Source organism: Nannospalax galili, unplaced genomic scaffold (assembly GCF_000622305.1).
Source record: "Nannospalax galili isolate Female #2095 unplaced genomic scaffold, S.galili_v1.0 scaffold215, whole genome shotgun sequence".
In the NCBI taxonomy this organism is placed as follows: Eukaryota; Metazoa; Chordata; class Mammalia; order Rodentia; family Spalacidae; genus Nannospalax; species Nannospalax galili.
Genome location: NW_008338533.1, coordinates 2,376,578 through 2,397,170, shown reverse-complemented (window position 1 = coordinate 2,397,170; position 20,593 = coordinate 2,376,578). Strand labels below are relative to the sequence as shown.

General features: G+C 45.4%; 1 protein-coding gene across 1 annotated transcript in view; it reads left to right on the top strand.

The window, feature by feature from the left end:
- The window catches only part of Rarb (retinoic acid receptor beta), a 460,578-nt gene that overhangs the window by 80,369 nt on the left and 359,616 nt on the right, over window positions 1-20,593 (top strand). The window lies entirely within an intron of this gene.

The window sequence follows — 20,593 nt, the reverse complement described above, 5'->3', positions numbered from 1 at the left end:
CACATTTGATGTCTGCATGGCTGTTCAGGAGCCTGTCACAGACACTCTCTCCAGCCTGCTCATAGCCCATCTCTCCAAGGTTGTCATTGAATGAGCAGCTGCTAACACTGAGGAAAACTGGAGGAGGCACCCTCATGCCTGACTGAATCTTCAGGGTGAAGAGCGAGGGGAGTTGATAAGGCACAGAGACAGCTGGATTTACTGCACAAATTCCAGCTAAGAACCATTCGTCAACATTTCTCAGACGTTTCTGAAGGCCGTCTAGCATACAGTTAGGTTGGAATGTTCCGTGAACCCGTGTCCAGCTTCATGGGTCCACCAGACCCAGGAGACCCCAGTGGAGGCTGTCCACAGGTGCCTCACACAGGCACACGTGAGACCTGCCAGCCTAGCCAGGAGCTCCTCCTTAAATCAAGAATTCCTGCTTAAGCCAGGAATGCCTGGAGCTCTTCCTTATCCTCTCTGGGTCTTCACCTTGCCTCATCTGAGGACCTAGAACCTTCCTGATAGATGTGGACATAGGGTAACTCAGCAGTGAGTGATGTGTTTGCGTGTGCACACATGCTCTAGACTTAGACTACCTGATTGGAATGTTTCCTTGACCTTTGAAATCATGTGATTTTAAGTGTGTAGTTTAACTTTGGGTCCCTAATTTCCTAATCTATACAAAAGGGTGCTGTAGTGGCTGCATGAAGTAATGCACACAGGGTGCCCAGCACTGAGGAGACGTGAGCACGGCACTCAGGGGCCCTGTGTGCTTTTCCCCTTCCCACAATGTCCACAGCGTGGTAAGGCTGAGGGGCCCCAACAGGCAGTTTTATTGTAGGAACAAATTTGCCTTCCTCTTTTCCCAACCGGGTTCACTTGTCATAACAACCTTTGTTCATACATTCAGCAAAATCTTGAGCAACAATTCATGCGATGTTCTCAGCCTGAAGGTTTGTGCATTCGTGCAGGATAACGTCAATGTTTGAAAAGCAAATTTAGATAGAAGGTGGCAAACAGTGCGGGGGTACTCTGTGGATTCAGCACCAGAGAAAAGTATTGAAGAAAAGGGCTCTGCTGCTGTCAGGGTGAGGAGAGACCGCAGAGTGCCCCAGAATTCTGAGTGACACTGTGAGGGAGACTTGAAAAGCTTGGCACTGTAATCCTGAAATGCCTGAGCACCTGACATACAGTATCTGATGCTTCCCAGACTTGTCTGAACTGGTTCTAAAATGGGCAGACCTAGTCAAGCTCCCCATCCAGGGATACCTAGTGAGCAGCACCACCAAAGCCTTCCTTACCAATAGCCCTGTATTTTAAATGCCTCGTGGGCACCAGTAAGGCCAGAGAGCAGCCCCCAGCCAGCAGGAGCCTTTGGTCAGGGTTACAGATCTTAAGATTCTGCAGGAATCTGGGTAGGCAGTGGTGCGCCTAGACTGTCTCCTTCGCTGACCTTGTCTGATGGGTGCTGTGGGTCATGGAATGCCTAACCCGTGGAGTGCAGTTGTATTAGCAGAGATCTGGAGCTGTATGGCTTTTGTCTATCTGCCCGTGCTGAGGTGTCACAGGCAGACACTCCAGAGCCCCGCCAGACTTGTGTGGCCTGTTACCGCAGCACAGAATTGATACGTTTCCGTTGCTTTAGTGGCTCCCTGTAAAGCAAAATATTGACAATAAAATTGCTATTTTTGTTCTAGCAGCCGCCACATGGTCTCTGTGCTCTGTTTAATGGATGCACATTCTTCCTTCCAACTGCCTTGCTGTCCCCTTAACAAAGAGCCACGGCAAACGGTGATTCCAAAATAATGTCTGTAATCTTTACCAGAAAACTGTCCATCCTGCTGACTTCAAGGAACACTGGCTACATATTGAATATATCAAGGAACAAATGAAGGGTGTGAGGTGTAAGGCAGCCAGAGGCGTGAGCATATATCTGGGAGCCTTGACTGACTCCCAGACTGGGCCTGTGGAGTTAGTGGAATCGAACATTGTAAATTTCCGGAAAGGAAAAGAAATCATACAGTTGAGCAGCCATCGTTCCATGAGCTTCCTGCAAGGATGAACGCTGCGGTTCGACCGCTGCAGCGCATCAGGGAAAAGACAGTGAAGGCTTCGATTTCTCAGACCTCAGTTTGATCCTCTGGACTCACCACAGCGTGGGAACTGCAGTCATTCTCTTAGGTCTTGTCGTAAAAGCCATGCCCAAGTGTCCTGAAAACTAAAGATAACAGAGACAGGTCCTGGATTCAGAGCCCAGCTTGCCCTCACTAGCTCCGTGACCTGAGACAAGGTCCTTAACTCTCAGATGTCTGTTCCACGAGGCCAAAGGAACATGTTCATGAAGAGTTTGAGTTACAGAGACCAAATACGCACTGTGCTGGTGGCGGGTCATTAAGTGGCTGTTCTCCTACGGGGGTCTGTGGGGCGGATGACACAGGAACAGACACGCCTCCAAGCCCCCTCTTTCAGGATCTTGAACATGTTGTCTCATTTTTGGCGTATCACTTTCGTCATAGGTGAACACGGGTCATTGATTGCGTCTTGGGTGAAAGCTCACGCACTGTTGGGCCTTCTGACGTCAAGAGATCCCCAAGTGCTTCCTTCCCCATTTTGAGGTTGCGGCGTAGATGTCAACCCCTGCACAGCTTGGTCTCTGAAAGAGCTTGTGTGTCTCCCCCCTCTTCACTCCCACCAAACACTTCTCCCTTTTCTGGCCTGTCCTCTCATCTTCTGAGCAGTAGGAAGATACCCGGTGAGTTCTACTCTAAGCCCAGAGATAGGCTGGGAAGTGTTGGCCACATAGCGATCCCTTCACCATCTCTGACCTTCTTTCATTAAGTACATGCGTAGACAATACATCCGTGCTCTCTCACACAGTGAAATCTTCATTTGCGTGTCAGTCTTTGGTTACAGCTCTTGGAAAGTCAGCAGATCGTGCTATTTATAACCGCGAAATTTTGATAATTCTGCCCCTATGCATAAGCATGGCACCTTTTGCAAAAAAAGTAATCTTTATCCCGGCTTGCATCTTTGTTGTGCTAAAGCAACCTTGAGGGGAGGAGAGTTTGCTTGACTTTGAGGTCGAGTCCATCCTCAAGGGAAGCCAAGGTGGGGTCTCGAGGCAGGAACTTGGAGGCAGGAGCTGAAGCAGCTGGACCAGAGGAGCGCTGCTTGCCAGTTGCTCAGTTACCATTCTTCTGCAACCCAGGCTCAGCTGCCAAAGATGGCAGCACCCACCGGGGGCTGGGCCTGCCTACATCAACTAGCAATCAATAACATGCCGCACAGACATCCCCACGGGCTACTGTGCTGGAGGAAATGCATCAATTCAAGTTCCCTTTTCCAGGTATGTCAGGATGATAACCAACACAGCCATCACAGTCTTCAACTTTAAACCTGGCAGAAACTCAAATGTAGGGCTGGAGAGACGCCTCAGTGGTTAAGAGCACTGGCTACTCTTGCAGAAGACCTTGGTTTGGTTCCCAGCACCCACAAAATTGACGCCCTCTTCTGACCTCCACAGGCATTGGACGACATGGGTGTATATACATACATTCAGGCAATACACTTGTACACATAAAATAATAAAAAATAATAAATAAAATATTTTTAAAAAGAAACTCAAATGTATAAAATCATGAACTTCCTCCAGTCCTGGACAGAGAAGTTCATCTGTGTGAGAAGTGGGTCCCTCAAAGTAGGCCTTCCCTGCCCAGTCCTACAGTACAAACCTGGCTAGCCCACCCCAGCCTGGTCTCTGGATATTCATGCCAATATGAAAGGCCAAGACTGGCATTTCTCTTGGTCCAAATGCTGCCACTAGGGAGATCTTCCTCTTGGCTTTCTTGTCACTGTCACTAAATCCCCAAGAAGACAAGCTAAGAAGAAAATACTTGCCCTGGCTCGTGGTTTTCGAAGATTCGGTCTATGTGTGTTGCCCCATGTGCCTGAGCAGAACATCATGGCAGCAGGCACTGTACAGGGGCTTCTTCACCTCATGACACACAGGAAGTGAGGAGTGACACAACAAGGGGCCAGGGACTCCCCCTCCTCCCCTCCCCCATTACTCTCTTCCTCCAATTAAGAGCTACCTCCTAAAGTTTCCAAAATAGTGTCAGCAGATAGGGATTGTGATGGTTTGAATGAGAATGTCCCCCATAGGCTCCAAGTATTTGGACATTTTGTCCCCAGATGGTGGCGATGTTTTGGGAGGTTTTAGAAGGTCTGGCTCTCCTGGAGGAAGCACGTCACTGGGGTGGGCTTAGAGTTCTTAAGCCTTGCCAGATTGCCACTTGTTCTCTTGCTTCCTGTGTCTGTGTGATGATGTGAGAGCTTAGCTTCTGCTGCTCCTACTCCAGCCACCCCCAGCCACCATGCCTCCCTGCCAAGATGGACTGCAATTCCCCTGGAACCGTAAGCTCAAATAAACTCTTCCTTCTATAAATTGCTTGGGTCAGTGTTTCCATCACAGCAACAGGAAAGTGACTAATACAGGGACCAAGTGTTCAACAAGGCAGGAACATTTACAGCCACCAGTAGCTGTGCATTACTCACTGTGTGTCCTCAGTGGTCCTCGTGAGCAAAATCCAGTATGCTAAGAAAAAAGAAATTCATGGTTTTTAAAGGAGGGGCAAAGTGTGTCTCCAAAATGACCAGGGGTGATGAGAGTCCAATCTTCTTGTCCTTTTGGAATCTCAAGAGGCAAGGCCACTTGTGGGCTCTCTTAAGGAGGACAGGAGACACCTGCATGCATGCAAACTAGCAATTCATTTGCAAACAGCAAGAATCCACCCTTCAAGCATAGCCTTCTTTCTGGTCGCAAGCAAGGTCATGTGGCATGGGTAGGTGGAACTGATCAGCACCGAATTTTTCCATTTACAGAAGTGGCCTGTTGCTTCCATGGCGCTGTGTGTACCTTCAGACCCCCTTGGACTCGATTGGCCTGGAAGAACCATTTTGTGTTCTTTCTTTTATGGAGATACAGCTGGTCATACTTCCCATTCTATCCCTTGGCTTCCAATTTGGCAGATGTGAAATGCAGGTGCCTCCTCTCCTAATTCAAGGGTTGCATATGTTTGGAGGTGGGGAGGATGGAGCCTTCTAGAAGGATTTAGAGTCACAGTATAGTAGAGTATTTTTGTTCGGTACAATCATTTGGTTTCAGTGATTTTCTTTACATTTTCTTCAGGCCCATTTGGCCTGGCTTGCTTGGTAAGATTTTTCTACCTTCTCTGTAATCATTCACAAGAGCATCTGCTTATGCCAGGGCAGAGAGAGAAATGAAGGTTCACTTACCAAATAAAGAGCCTCCAGCATCTTGGAATACTTCTCCTTTAAGACCGTCGTGTGTTTCTCCAGCTGCCTTCATCTTTTTGATACATAAGGGTACACCGAGTTGAAACTATAAACAGAACCCACTAATTAAGAGTAATTGTTTCGGAGATTAGTGGAGCCCATTCAGCACTGGGTGCGTGTTCCTTTCAGATATCCATTAGCTCCTAATAAGATACTACAGCTGTGCCAGGCTGTTTCCTGTTTCCGCCTACTGTACCTTTATTGCTGTATATGGACCAATCGGATGGGCGGAACAATCAGCGGATGTCCTTTTGCTCCGAACATGGCTCAAAGGGATGTTTGTTACTCGATTGCTTTTCCTGTGTGGCTTCACATCTCCATGTTAATAAAGGAAACATAACACTGAAAGTTGGGGTTTTGGCTGCTTTTCTTTACTTCTACTATTCACTGGTTAATTTTTCAATTAAATCCCTCTATAGATTTTTTTAGAAGCACGTAATGAAAACTTGCCTGGGCAATGTGAGCAGACGGAAAATGGCATTCTTCCTCTCTCAAAAAGAAAAAGTTTCCATCTAAATGTTTTAAGTACTTAAAAATTCAGCATGAATATCATATTGCTATATTTGACTGATTTACACTGGAGGCTTAGTAGAAAGCCAGTGAATTATTCATTCCCAAGTGATTCTGTAAGCCAGAACACCAGAAATCATATCCCCATCGAAGTTTATAAAGTGAAATAGTTTAAATACTCTCTAGATGTGTGGACATCTGTAGAGTTGGCTTTTCTTTTTTCTGATTTTGAATTGCTGTGCCTTTAGCTCCTTTGTCTTTTTATTTTAGGAAATGTTAGCTAAGGGTTTTCCACAGGAAATCTGGTTAACATGTTTTTTGAGTTGTCGTAAAAGGTCATATTATAAAGGAGATTAGCAATTGTCATCCTTTGGTTCTCAGACTCAAAAAAGTTTCTGTTTTATTGTTGGAAAAAGGAACTGAAGCGGGGATCGCCTGGCCTGGCTCATTTATAGGAAAGTGAAAAGGCAAAGAAGAACACTACAATTTATTAGATATAATTTAACACCTCATCTTGGGGAGGAAATAGGTCTATCATTCTATGAAACTGTGTGTGTGTGTGTGTGTGTGTGCATAATACAGCATGTATACTTACACACCTGCAGTAATGAACATGTTTGGTATGTTAAAATTGTTTTACTTTTAAAAGACTCTACACAGTCTATTTTAGAGTCCACAAATATAAGTCTTGGCAGCTGACCTTTCATGGGAGTGAATTAACATCATTTAAAATGCTACTTAAAGCAGTGCCGCTTTGACCTTATGTGCTCATCAGAGTCTATAAACTAAACAGGGTCAGGTGGGCTGCCAGCCAGATGATGCTTCCCTAGGAAATCCATGGCCTCTGAAACTGTGTGGGTTGCAGGGTTGAGACCAGTCTGTGCATGTGATTTCAGGAGGAACCATGACACAGTGCGTGTGGGAAAAAGGAGAGCAAACTCCCTCAGGGATGAGGAGCAGACTCCTTCAGGAGTCATCAAGAAGAGCCACGTGTCACCACGTGCATGGGGAATTCATTGCCAGCCAGCCTTCATCCAGGGCAACCAGGGAACAGGGGCGTTTGCATCCATGTGTGAGGTTGTGTATATGTCTGAGAGTATGTCTCTGTGTGTGCCTCTATGTCTGTGTGTATGTGTATCTGCGCATGTCATGTGTGTAGGTCTGTGTGTGTGTCCATGTGTCTGTGTGTATTCTGTGTGTGTCTCTGTGTGTCAGTGCTTCTGTGTGTGAATGTGTCTGTTGTCTTCGTGTATTTCTGGGTGTCTATGTGTAGGTAGCTATTTTTGGTAACCAGGAGTCAAGGATATAGCAGTTACACACACAGAGAGAGAGAGAGAGAGAGAGAGAGAGAGAGAGAAGTCCTGTTTTGTGTATCTCATTCCCAGATGCATAGCAAGTAATTCTCAAATCAGCTTAGTCATCAAAGGCTCACTAGTAATCTTTCTGGCAAAAGTTCATCCTTACTGAATGCACACAGAGGTAATTCTTTGGTGAGTCATTGAACACAGTGCCTTGGCACACTCCACTTGTACAACCTCTGCGGCCAAAGGACTGACGAGAAGCCGGCACTCAGGAAGACAAGGCCGGAAAGCCTGTGTAAAAATCTGGGGACATTAGGCTAACACAACCTGGGAAGTAGAACGCACTGCTGCAGGCACACTGCGGCTGCACAACGAGTCACTGCTGCTTTGTTTGCGTGTGTCGATCTTGCAGGCATGTTGGGAACCTTCAGGCTGCACTGACTAGATATTTGTCTCTTCATGCCCATTGCGGTCCAGGAACAGCTTGGGTGCTGCGGAGCCACAGTAAAGGACCTGGAAAGATTCCTATCTTACAAGAAGTATCACCTCACCATGTGCTTGGAGGGCTTTGAAATGGCTAGACCTATTGGGAAATGGGGACGAGGAGGGGGCAGACCTAATGGAGATAAAAATATGCACTCATGTTGAATTGGCAATTACCTTTAGAAGCAAAATATCAACTCTCAGCTAATTAGTAATATCAGAACTCTATCATCCTCCCCTTGATTTGTGCTGGAGAATTTGTCCATAGTGTGCTACAGCGTAATCAGATCACACAGTCCTTGACTACACTATCGTGATGGCTGCTCAGTAAGAGGGATGTGGTGTCATTCCTGATTTTGCCTGGTGTCCTGACTCTATGCCTCATCTGAATGGTGGCAACTTCCCCTCACCCAGGACTCGATGGGGTAAGCAAGTGCTCACCCCAGAAACAGCATCAGAGGCACCAAAAATTCCCCTAAGTGCTGAACTCGTCTGTGACCTGGATGGTCATCTTGCAGGTTCACTGCTCCATCGTCTTTCCTACCTCTTACACATGAACAGGATGTCTCCATTCCTTGACTACCACCCACCCATCCCACCCTCACCCGCCCCCAGGACCTTATGTATGCTTGCATGCTCGCTGTTATTTGCATTGGGTTGCATGGCTGTGATTTGTTAGAAGTCATGACTTGGTAGTTGTGGGTTGGGTTAGGGTTGGTTCTCCTGTGCAGTTTCTGCATAGCTCCAGCTCAGTGCTTTGGATATGGAAGGGGCTCAGAATTGAATTGAAACTGAACTGAATTGAATAAACTATCCACTTATGAAATAATTTGCTTTAGAGTTGCCAGAATTAAATGGCCACCCCAGTGGCAATATCACTCTAACTCACTAATATCATTTGATCCACTGAGGAGCTAGCTAATTGAGTAGGTGGATTAAACATATAGTCTTCTGGAGGAAGAATGCTTTAGGGGGACCTACACACTTTTTTACAAAAGCACTATAATCCAGGAGCTGTAATTTCTTCTCTTGCCACGTGATTGTTAGTGGCCAGTTTAGGAATACCAAGCCACACACCTGTGTGCCAGATGCTTGCCGTAGCCAAGGCCCAGGCCCCTCTGCAAAGCGAGCCCCATGCTGGCTGTTTTCTATGAAAGGGGGCACGGGCCCCAGCCTTTCTACGGGATAGGCTCCCCGGTGCCTGCCTGTTTTCCTTTGCTCACTGGCCCCTTCATTGAGTTTCAATGTCTTGAGTGACCTTTGCCAGCACGAAGGCCTTAGTCATTTGCTCATGGGTGACTCTGCTTTATCTGAGTGTTTGATTTCTGCCCGGCTCTTTTTTGACTGGTTTTGAGAGTGTTGTTTGGTCTTCTCTAGCCAAATCAGCCACATCAGCATCAATCGTAGTTAATGGATGATGGGGTCCTTGGGATTTCCGTGGGGTGCCAGAGCAGTGTCATCTGATCCTGAATTAGCTTTAATGAGAATGAATAGGGCCCGATAACGGATGGGTCTGCATTGACGGACGCTGGGACAGGACACCTTTGTGGTCTGCTTTGTCTCCGTGCCGACGCCTCTGCGACCGAATCCAGCCCATTTCTACACCGCTGTGCTAAGAGCTGTGGCATCTCATTCATCTCCACTGAGGCCAGCTCACCCTGGAGGCCCATCTGTTTGAGTGGATGCAGGAAAATGTCACAGACATGTGGCGGTTCACGCATGCCACCACTGAGAGCTTTCTCACTATTAATTTCCTTTCATTGTAATGATGCTGATCACATAGATTCTGGTACTGTTTGAGATAAAATCGTATTTGCACTTATCACTTGATTTTTTTTGTTGCAAATTTTAAAGTTCTTTCCCACAAAGACAACTAAATATCCATTTAAAAAATGCAGTCTAGTTGGAGACTCTTTCTTAACCCCATAAGAGATTCAAAAATTACTTTGCCAGGGTTTTAGAGTCCTTCTTAGCCCCGAGGCTGTGTTGTGGCCTAGAGGAATTTTGAGGCTGAGGCTTTTTTTTTTTCCTCCTGGAAATGGCAGTTTAAGCAACAGAGAAACAACTTGAGTCTTAACTAGATCAGGCTGAGAGAGCTGCTGTCTCGGCAGATTGCTAGAGGGACAGGATAGTCAGGAGCTTGGTGTGCTTTAACTCCTGGTTACCGTCATCACTGACAAGCTGGAGGCAGGTCCGGAGATTTTAATAACCAGTCAGGGCAGATAAGAACCACCTCCACACACAGCCACTTTCTTAGGAAATGTCCTAAAGTGATTTTTAAATCAAGCTATCAGATTTTGGGGGCCGCTTTTTGCAGAAGGCCTGGGTTCGAGTCCAAGCACTCACAAGGCAGCTGACAGCCGTCCTTAACTCCAGTGCCATTGCATGACACAGGTGCACTTACATACATGTAGGCAATACACTCGTACACATAAAAATAATAAAATAGTCTTTAAAAAAGAAATCAGACTTCTTTGCAGGATGCACATGTGTGTGTCACTATCTCACCTAAATGGATACATAATTCACATAACATGAAACACTTGAGTATTTGTTAAAAATCAATGGGGGCAAAGTTGCAAAAGCTCAATTTAAAATAATGAAAAAAAAAAAGACTTTTAATATTGTCCCTAAAGGAATAAGACTTTTCCAAAGTTCTAGGCGTGGTAGCCAACTGTACCACAGCCCAGTGAATGGAAAATGTGCTGAGAATTTCATAGAATTGCTACAACTCAAGTCTATAAATCTAGAACAGTCACAGGTCATGTTGATAATGGAAATAAATATTATGTTCATTTTTATGTAAAAAAAGTCAGTGTAGGGGCTGGAAAGATGGCTCAACAGTTAAGACCACTGACTGCTCTTGCAGAGGACCCGGGTTCAATCCAAAGCACCCACATGGCAGCTATGAACCATCCTTAAGTCCAGTTCCTGGGGAACCCGAAGCCCTCTTCTGACCTCCGCGGCATTGCATGACACGGGTGCACTCACATACAAGCAGGCAATACACTCATACATATAAAATAATAAATAAAAATTTTTTTTAAAAAGTCAATGTGGTACATTTAGTTCTGTTCCGGCTTGTGAACCAGAATTGGTTCAGTCCATCAACTGTGCCTAATGCTAGAAGATCTTCTCATGGCCTCAGCAATATTTAGTGAGTGGTGCTTCTACATCCCAGGTGTGGTTCCAACACATCAACTCATTCAACCTTCCTCACAAGCCTGAGAACCGAGTTCAGCTGTTAACCCTATCATTTAAGTCAAGAAATCCAGACTCTGCTGAACCAAGACTTCACCCTTGTGTCTGAAAGTAGTTTTACTGTAGTGACCTGTTTCCTTCAATACGATCCACCCTTTGCTCACAGGGAATGAACTCACAGAATGTTGTATCTATGCATTATAATCCAACATGTCAGGACTTCTGTGTCAGGCTACTGTTGATCAACAAGCTTTCAAAGTCAAGGTAACCACGTCTACCATTGACATAGTCTAAGTAATTAACTTTTCCAAAATGTGATTATCTTGACTTTGAAAGAATATAACCATTAATAGCCTTTACCCCATAATATGATATTTGGACAACTGAAGTCAAAAACTTTCAGCATGATTCCTACCCAAACATATAAGCAACTAAATATGGGGGTTCATACTTTGCTAGCCAAACTAGCAAGATACTGCTGCTGTGTTTCCTACATGCACCCTTCTGCTGTGTCTTGAGGTCCGGCTGGCAAGAGTTCACCTGGGAGCTCCCGCTATTACCTTACACCACTCAGAGACCCATCCATCACTAGAACACTCTCCTTAGTGAAATAGCAATTATTGAAAAATATTATTTCATAATAATTCCGTAGTTCAAGTTCTATTACAGTTTCCTATGAACTCTTGATGCCGAGCCAGCGCTCACTGCCCCACATCCATAGAAGTCAGCACCAGGTTTTGTAAAAATGAGTCTATTGTAAAGACAATTGGCAAAGCCAGGAGCTGTGGCATGATGTGTGTGTGTACGTGTGTGTATGTGTATGTGTGCATGTATGTGTGATGTGCAGGATCCTCTGTCCTCATCACTTGGTTTGGTGTCTACTTTGGGATTTACAGGAAGGGAGTGGAGAGGAGCTGCCCACACACTGATTGGGTGGTCAGCCAAGGAAGAAGTGGAGCTCCTGTGTGCAGATGCAGAAGGACACCTTGCACCTTGCCCTTGACCCTTAGAAGCCATAAGGTCAACATGCCTCTGGTCACAGATTTTCTTCCATTTTTTCCCTGGGGTGAGGTGAGTTCCTCCAGGAGAGAACTATAAGCTTGTATCTGTGGAGGCCATTGGCCCCTGAGCTGGCTTCTGAGCATGTCCTTTCTTAAAAAGCCCACTTCACATCACTCTGGAGTGGACTGTACGGTATGTCCTGAAAATCTGAAAGCACTGAACAACTAAAGCTCTGGTTGTTTAAGAAACATAAGTCTGAGTGTGTGTGGCCTCAGCTCTCTTGTGAGTGCACCCATGAGAGAGCAAAAGACAATCTGCAGACTTGTGTCCACGTCCATGGGCCACTGACTATGGCCAGCCTGGGGAACCCTCTTCTCTCTATTTTTCAAGACGAGATTTCCCTTTAGTCCCAGCTGGCCTAGTACTCACTAGCCCAGGCTAGCCTCAGTCTCACAGAGCTCTACCTGCTTCTGCCTCCCAAGTGCTGAGATTAAAGGTATGAGCCACTGAACCCAGTGATCTTTTTAAAAATATTTTTTGTTACAAGTGTTTTGCTTCTATGTATTTAAATGCACAGGTGCATACAGTGCCCACGGAGGCAACAGCGTCAGAGCTAATGGAACTGGATGTACCATTGATTATAAGTCGCCATGTGACAGCTGGGCACTGAACCCAGGTCCTCTGGAAGAACAGACAGTGCTCTTAATCACTGAGTTACCTCTCCAGCCCCAGGAATCCTCTTTAACTGCCTCTGAAGTAAGCTTCGTTTACTTCAAAAGGTGGCAATTCTTAATCCCTGGAGTAGATTTACCTTAAAACATAGAGTAATGCTTGTCTGGCCTCCACAGGCACACATGTACATGCATACCTACACACACACACACACACACACACAATCTTCCAGAAAATTCTTCTACCCCACCAGCCAGAGCCCTGCCTCCCAGACACAGCACACTACCAGGCAGATCACTGTCTTGGAACTCCACAGAGTAGCCAGGGAAGTTGGGAAACCTGATTGTGTGAGTGGGAACAGAAGGAGGATTTGGTGATAAAGCGGTGATGTCTCTGCCACGTTTTCTCCAAAAGTGTCCCGAGAAACAGCAGCTTAATCTGAAGGGACCGCAGAGCCCCTTGCCGTGACACCCCAGAGGCAAAGCCAGCGGGTACTCTTCCCCCAGCCTTTCCTGCTCCAGCTTTGAGTCGTGGCCCCTTTGCAGGTTCAGCTCCCATTGGGTGAGGTGAACAGAGAAGGTCAAGACGGGCTCTCTTCCTCTGCCACTCGCTTTCCGAGCCTTTCTGAAGAGCACAGGTGGGTCCCACGCTGGGATCATGGGACACACAGCAGAACTGCTGGTTTCAGGGAGAAGAAAGCAAAGCACTGAGCTGACTTGGAAAAAAGACATAAAGAGGAGCCACTCCTAAGGGAGGGGACCGTGTGGAGTGTCTGAGGAAAGGCAGCCATCTTGCCTGCTCCTGAGAAAGGAGGACATAACTCGTCCCACCTTTATTTGGAGGACGAGATCACCAGCCTCCTCCTCCTCCTCCCAAGGCTCTTGATAAACAGAGACAGACTAGATAAGAGAATAAAAACGTAGATACAGAAAGAATAAACAATATGCTAAGCTTGCTGACTTTTTCCCAGACTGCAAACTCACAAGGTGCCAAACCGGTGCTTTCCCTTAGCTGATCCACGGTGTCCACTTCCAACGAAGGCACTCTGTTGCTTTTGTCTAGATTCTGCCAGTTTTCAGCTAAGCTCTTAGACCACAGACAGATGAAATACCTGGGACATCCTCGTGGCAGAGGAGAGAGCTGAGTAGTCCACAGTGTTGGGATTACATGTTCATGAATGAGCATGCATTTCTAACCAGGGCATCCTGCTCCTTCCTTCCAGCACAGTTTCTAAAGTCACATTGTGTACGGAACTGACAAAACTTGGCTTCATCAGGGCCTCAGCATTACAGCAAGTTTAGTTGCCAGTAGCGTCTGTGAATTTTTCTCATGGACCAATGCCACTGTTACAGTTTTTCCCCTATCAAAAAGTGTGAGTTTGCATGTATGTATGTGTTGGGGGGGGGCAATTGGTTCTAGAATGTGTAATATATTAGTGATTGTGACTTATGATTTTGACTATATCAAGCCTCAGAATGTGTTGATGTATTAGTTTCCTTTTGCTGCTATAACAAGTTTTCCTAATGTTAAAATCACACAAATTTATTCTATTAGAGCTCTGAAATCAGAGGTCCAAAATCACATCCATTCAGCTAAAGTTAAAGCTATGAGGGAGGGTACTTAGCTGATATACTTGGGGGTTTTTGTATGTGTCCCTAATTCTAATGAAGATGTAATTCATATAACATGATATCACCCTGGTAAGATACTTAGCTCAGGCTTCTAGATATGTTCACAAAGTTGGGCCACCATCATCACTACTTAATTACAGAACACTTTCATAACTCTTTTTTATTTATATTTTATTCCATTTTTAATATTTTATTATTTTTATTTTATGTGTATGTGTGTATTGCCTGCATGTAGGTAAGTGCACCCATGTTGTACAATGCCTGTAGAGGATAGAAGAGGCTTTTGGAGCGCCCGTAACTGGAGTTAGAGACAGTTGTTAGCTGCCATGTGGGTGCTGGGATTCGAACCTGGGTCTTCTGCAAGAACAGTCAGTGTTCTTAACCGCTCAGCCATCTCTCCGGCCCCCCTTTTCATAACTCTTAAAAATAAATCTCATGTCCACTAACCCATGTTCATCTCCTCCCAGACTTCCTGTCCAGAAACTTGCTTATCATGATCATTCCATGAAAACGTGGTCCTGTATGATGTGGCCCATGCAGTCCAGGCTCTTTTACAGAGCACAGAGCAAGGTTGAGGTTGCAGCGCCCATCACGACTTCATCCCTCTTACGGTCACACAACGCTCTTTTACATGGATGAACTACTTTTCATTTATCCGCTCACCAGCTGATGGACGCCTAAATCATTTTCCCCTTTCAGAAATTCTGACTCATGCTGCTATGAACATCGTGTATGGGATTCTGAACCCCTGGAGCATACACCAGGGCTGGAATTGCTGGATCACAGGATACCTTTATGGGTGACTTTTCAAGGACCTACCCAACTATCTTCCAAAGCAGCTGTGACATTCCCCACTGTTCACGGGAAATGATCCCACGCACCAGCCCTTGCTCTTGTCTAGCTGTTTTCTTCAAACCCACCCTATGTTTTCCAGGTTCTTTGCATAACCCTGCAGAGAGGAAAGTGTATTATTAACAGACAGAGTGCACACAGGAAAGTGAAGAATCATGGTCTGCTCAAATCTGGCTCAAAGAATGTAGAGAGTAGGAGTTTCTTCTATGCTTACGATCAAAGGAAACGGCTGTGTTTGGCAGAGCAGAGCATTCTACCTATGTTCCAAAAACAGATGAGAAGCGTGTCCGTCAAATTGAGCTCCTCAGCCTTTTGTGGCTTGGCAGGGTCTGAAGGGGAAGGGCTCGAGCAGAACCCCTGACCTGACTCATACATGTGAGGAGGCCAAATTAGATCCAGAACTTAAGGAGGCAGGGGGGTGGTCCACAAGAAGCCCCATGTGGAGAGCCCAGCTGCACAGCAACGGTCCCTGTGCCTTATTAATTTGGAGGCCGTGCAGAAGCTTGTTTACTTGATCAATACAAATACCCTAACACTCCTTGGAAATCACTCTTTTCTTGTTTTTCCTTTATTCTTACTTCATTTTGGAAGTAATTGCTTGTGTGTTTGTTTAAAATAATCTTACATGGTTGGAGAGAAAACTCAGCAATTCAGAGCACCTGCTGCTCTTGCAGGGGAACAAGATTCAGTTCCCAGCACCCACATGTGGCCCACAACTCTGTAACTCCATTTCGGGGCAACAGAGCTTTTGAAGGTGGATACACAGTAGTAAATGAATCATCAAAGCACAAAAATCTGGGTAAGTTTCTGAAGAAGATATAGACAAAAGATACTTGAAAGTTCCTCTAATCAAAGACTCTGACATCTGGAAAGTTCCACAAGGAAATGTCCTGGATTGATAACTTTACCCATGACACTTATTTGCAAGGCTTTCTCAGGAAAGCTGTGGCTTGTAATTGGCTTTTTTTTTTTTTTTTTTTTTTTTTGACTGGACCTCACAATGTAGCCCAAGCTGTCCTTAAACTTTTGGCCCTTCTATTTCAATCCCAAAGTGCTGGGGTTATAGACATCTGCCACCTTCCCTGGCAAAAGAACTATTCTTAATGTCTTAAAAGATATCAGGAAAATCTGGTAGTCATGACACCACAGAAAATGAAAGAACAGAAAAGAAACTCCAGATGAAAATTATGTAGGCATAAATATATAAAATTAAATCAAATGAAAATTAAAGGTAGGAATTTCTTCCAGACAAGCATCCAAATAGATGTAAAATGAGAGAAAATTTAATAAAATCTGAAAATCAATTCAGACAAGCAACAGTATAAATAAACTATATAAAAAGTGGGAAATAGAGGTTAAAGGTGATCTCATCAAATGGACCATCAAATAAAATTTTCATTAAGAATGTAAATTAACAGGTCAAACACCTCTGCCAAATACCCAGCATGATACATGCAAGAGAAAAATAAGAAACATCACTAGTGGATAAAGAGATGATTGTAGGGGCTGGAGAGACGGCTCAGTGGTTAAGAACACTGGCTGTTCTTGCAGAAGACCTGGGTTCGAATCCCAGCACCCACATGGCCGCTAGCAACTGTCCATAGCTCCAGTTCCAGGGGATCCGACAGCCTCTTCTGTCCTCTGCAGGCACTGCATGACATGGGTGCATTTACATACATGCAGGCAATACATAAATGAAAGACCAATAGCAGAATACCAGGGGCTAGAGAGACTGCTCAGGGAATAACACTGCTTACTGGTCTTACATAGGACTTAGCTGGTTACCAGCCCTCCCACAGGACAGCTCCCAACTGCCTATAATGCCAGTCCGGGGAATCTGATGTTGCGATGTTCAAAATCAATATAAGAAGCTTGATATAACGGTGTAATACATGTGAAACTCTGAGAAGACTGTTACTGACTTACAATTTTATACCTAGCCAAGCTATCAAGCATAAAGCCCAGCAATAAAATATACCAATGCATGCGAAGTTCAAAATTTTACTTTTTGTATATAATTTTTTTAGAAAAGAATAAACTCTTAGAAAACTTCCCATATGATGAAGAAACCACAGAAAGAGGAAGAACATGGGACTCCGGAGGTTCAATAGAAGAAACACATAACATGGAAAGCCCTCCCTGGAGCTCCACCTGAGGCTGGGGTCCTAGCCAGGCAGCCCTGCTTTTCTGTGGCCATTGTTATCCTAAGGCTGAAAAATTGTCCGAAAGTTAGAGAAGAGCTATTCGTAGAAGTATGTGAACAAATCCACAGGCCTGAATGAATGTCAAACAAATGGTAAAGCTACACGGGAAGGTAACTGGGGATGTAGTAGGCGTGGCAGAGCAGGAAATCTTACTGTGCTCACCTAAGCATAATACAGATGATTTCCCTTTTAAAATGAAAATTAGTTTTAAAGTAGGAATAGGGTGCATTTTGCATGTATGGGAGCTGACCACGCTGAGTGGGAACCTGTAGATATGGGAGAAAATATAGTAAAATTAAATTAAAAGAGCCAAGTCAGAATGGTTTTAACTTCTGATTTCCAGGAAGGGCCTGAAGGAAAGCAGCTTCTAGCAGCATAAAGCAAGAGTCAGCTACCACCCCCTCTGCCCCTCACCCCACCCCCATCCCCCACCTCCACACCCCACCCCCCAGTTGTGGCAGGCAGGCCTCCTGCTGTGGATGAGGCTCCTGGGAGGGAGACCACGCCTGCTCAATGCGGGCTTGTCCATCTGCAGTTACTTTCCCCACATAGAGGTGATGGAAGCTGGGCGCTGTCCACAGGATTTTCTCTCTGGCCTCTTCTGGCAGTCTGCCACCTCTGTTTAGGAACAGCCCCCCCCCCCATGGGCTTATGAGAACCGGATTGGTGGGCTAACCCAGAGGTTCTGTATTGCTAGGGCTCAGGTGGGGCCTGGGACTTTGCCATTTTTAACAAATGTACATGGGGCACTACCAGCTCAGTAATACACTCCGAGAACCACTGGTCTAAAGGAGCCATTTGATTTTAAAATGTCATCTGTAGACATTGCATTTATAAAATCAAGTTTAAATAGTAGATGTAAAGTACGGGTGCACCTCTAAGCTAAAAGGAACATGAACTGTTGTAAACAAATACAAGAAACAACAATTCTGTCATTTAAAATGACATTTTTTTTTGTCTTTTTTGAGACAGGGTCTCGCTGTAGTCCCAGCTGACCTGAACTCACTATGTAGACCAGGCTGGCCTTGAACTCACAACAATCTGCCTGCCTCTGCCTCCCCAGTGCTGGGATTAAAGCCATGCACCACTGCGCCTGGCTAAAATGACTTTTTGATGTAACAAAAACATTAATTGCAATGGAGGAAACATACTTTGCTTTGTTAACAATATGATTTCACAGACACAGTGACAGAGAACACTACCAGATGAGCACATGGCGTGACACAGACCATGATGAACCTGTCACTTGCTTCCGTTTGTCATCTGATTGACAGAAGATAGATTATAGCAGAATAGTCTAGACTGGACAAATGCTTAAAAATCTTTTCTTAAATTTTTTCTTCTAAAATATTTTAAACCTTTTTTCAGTTAGGATGTTCCTGTAAAACACTTGCTTTCTGGATAGGACAGTGAGTCAACCTGGGTTCTAAGCCTGCTCCTCCTAGCCTGGCCCTTTCACAGAAGAGGGGTCTGATACCAGAAAACTAAAGGGGACAGAGCCAAGTCCCCTTGGCTCATCCCATTTCCTTCCCCTCTTCGCCCACCCCCTCTTTGGTCTGTTGATGAACAGAAGAACCTCAAATGTGCCCACTGCAGTCAGGCATGAAGGGAAAAAGCCAGCTCATACCAGTGACCATCTTCATCTCTCCAAGTCTGAAACAAAGGACATTGGTTTCTGGGAATAACTTGTCAGTCACAGATGTGAACAGACCAACCGGGGACCACTCCACCAGCAAACCAGACTTTTCCAACACAGATTTTTTTCCTTTGCTTCCTACCTGCATGAGTAGTTTTGTTATTGGCACTGTTTTAATACATTAAGAGCCAAAGTGTGCTACCCAGGCAGGCGAGATGCCCACAGTCTGTGTGGTCTGAGAGCAAAGAGAGAAGATGGTGGTGGGAGCTACTCTGGTCCCTGGCTGGTAAAAATTGAAGCAGACAGCTTTAAAAATCAGAGAATTGTGCCCTGAGGGGGTGAGTTTGCTAAACTGTCAGCTCTTTCAGTTAATGAGATAGTTTGTCAAATGGAGATAGAAAAGCCCCTTTGTAACAATGCCTGGCTTTGTGTGGGTTTCAAAATCAAACTGACTGGAAATGCAGCAAATAGTAAATGACATCATTTTATTTTCTAATTAATTTGCTACAAACTACAAAATAAAAGTATTAATGATGCTGAATGCTATATGGTTTTTGGAAGAGAAAGCACCAAGACCATTTAACCCAGTGATGAAACAGATGCAGAGTTCACTGGCTTTTCCCCATCACGGACCAGTTGTGGCCTGAAGGTTTCAAGAAGCATTGATGCTTTGAGAGGGAGTCCAGTTTTAGAGTTAATGTACGTAAGCCAACTGGAAACAGCCTCCTCTGTAGTGTGTAGGGAGTTCTGGGAACCAGGACCCTGGGCTTTCTCAGTGTTTATTTTAGTATCAAGGGGCCGGGGTTGGAAGGCCTGCGGTGGATGCATCTGAGTGAACACAGAAGCAAACGGCACAGCTGCTTGTGGAGTCTGTGCTCCTGGAGAGCTGTGCCACCAGGATCACCTAGACAGGGACGTTCTGCCTGGGGGAAGGCGGAAGCGGAGGAATACAACCAGCCAGTGGGCAGAAGAGAGACACAGAAGGCAGAGCCGTTCAGAGCCTGATGCTGCTGTGCCTCTGGAGGCAGCTGTGACCTTGGGGACAGATGTTTAAACTCAGCAAGACTTAACTTCTCATCTGGAAAATGAAGACGATTCCAGCCGCCCTGGACTATGTTAGGCCATAGTTTAGCACTTTCACGTGGTACATACATGGAAGTTATTGATTAGAATATTTTAGGGCTCCAGGGCTGTGAGGAAGCCCACGTGGGCTTCTGATTTTCTTTCATGCACACCCCCACCTTTTTCTTCAATTCTCTCAAGTTTGAATCCTAACATTTTTTTCCCTAGGATTGTTGTGTTCTTCTATCTTTCCAGCCCTGAAGCCTCTGGTCTTTTCCAGAAAGCTTGTTCTCAGCCACAGAGTATTCCATAAGACACATATGTGTCTAAAGCAAACCCTCACCTGGTGTTTACTGTGTGACAGGTGCTGTTTCCAGGAATACCTATTCCACCTTCCCAGTGACCCTCTGAAGTAAAGTGTGTAATTATTCTCATTTTGCATTTTTTAAAGCCCAATACATTGAGGTGAGATCATTTCCCAAAGTGCAGAGTCGGGGCTCAACCTGGGCAGCTGGCTCTAGAATCCTGTTCTGATCAACTGATCTCTGCCGCAGGCCACCAAGGTCTGGGTCTGTGGTCGGTGCTTGCTAGCCAGTTTGGGAGCTCTGACAGACGCTGGCTATCAAGGCCAGGAGCACTGGCCATGTGACATCCGCAGTAGGCCCACCTGAGAATTAATGTGAAGCTTCTTCTAGTTCC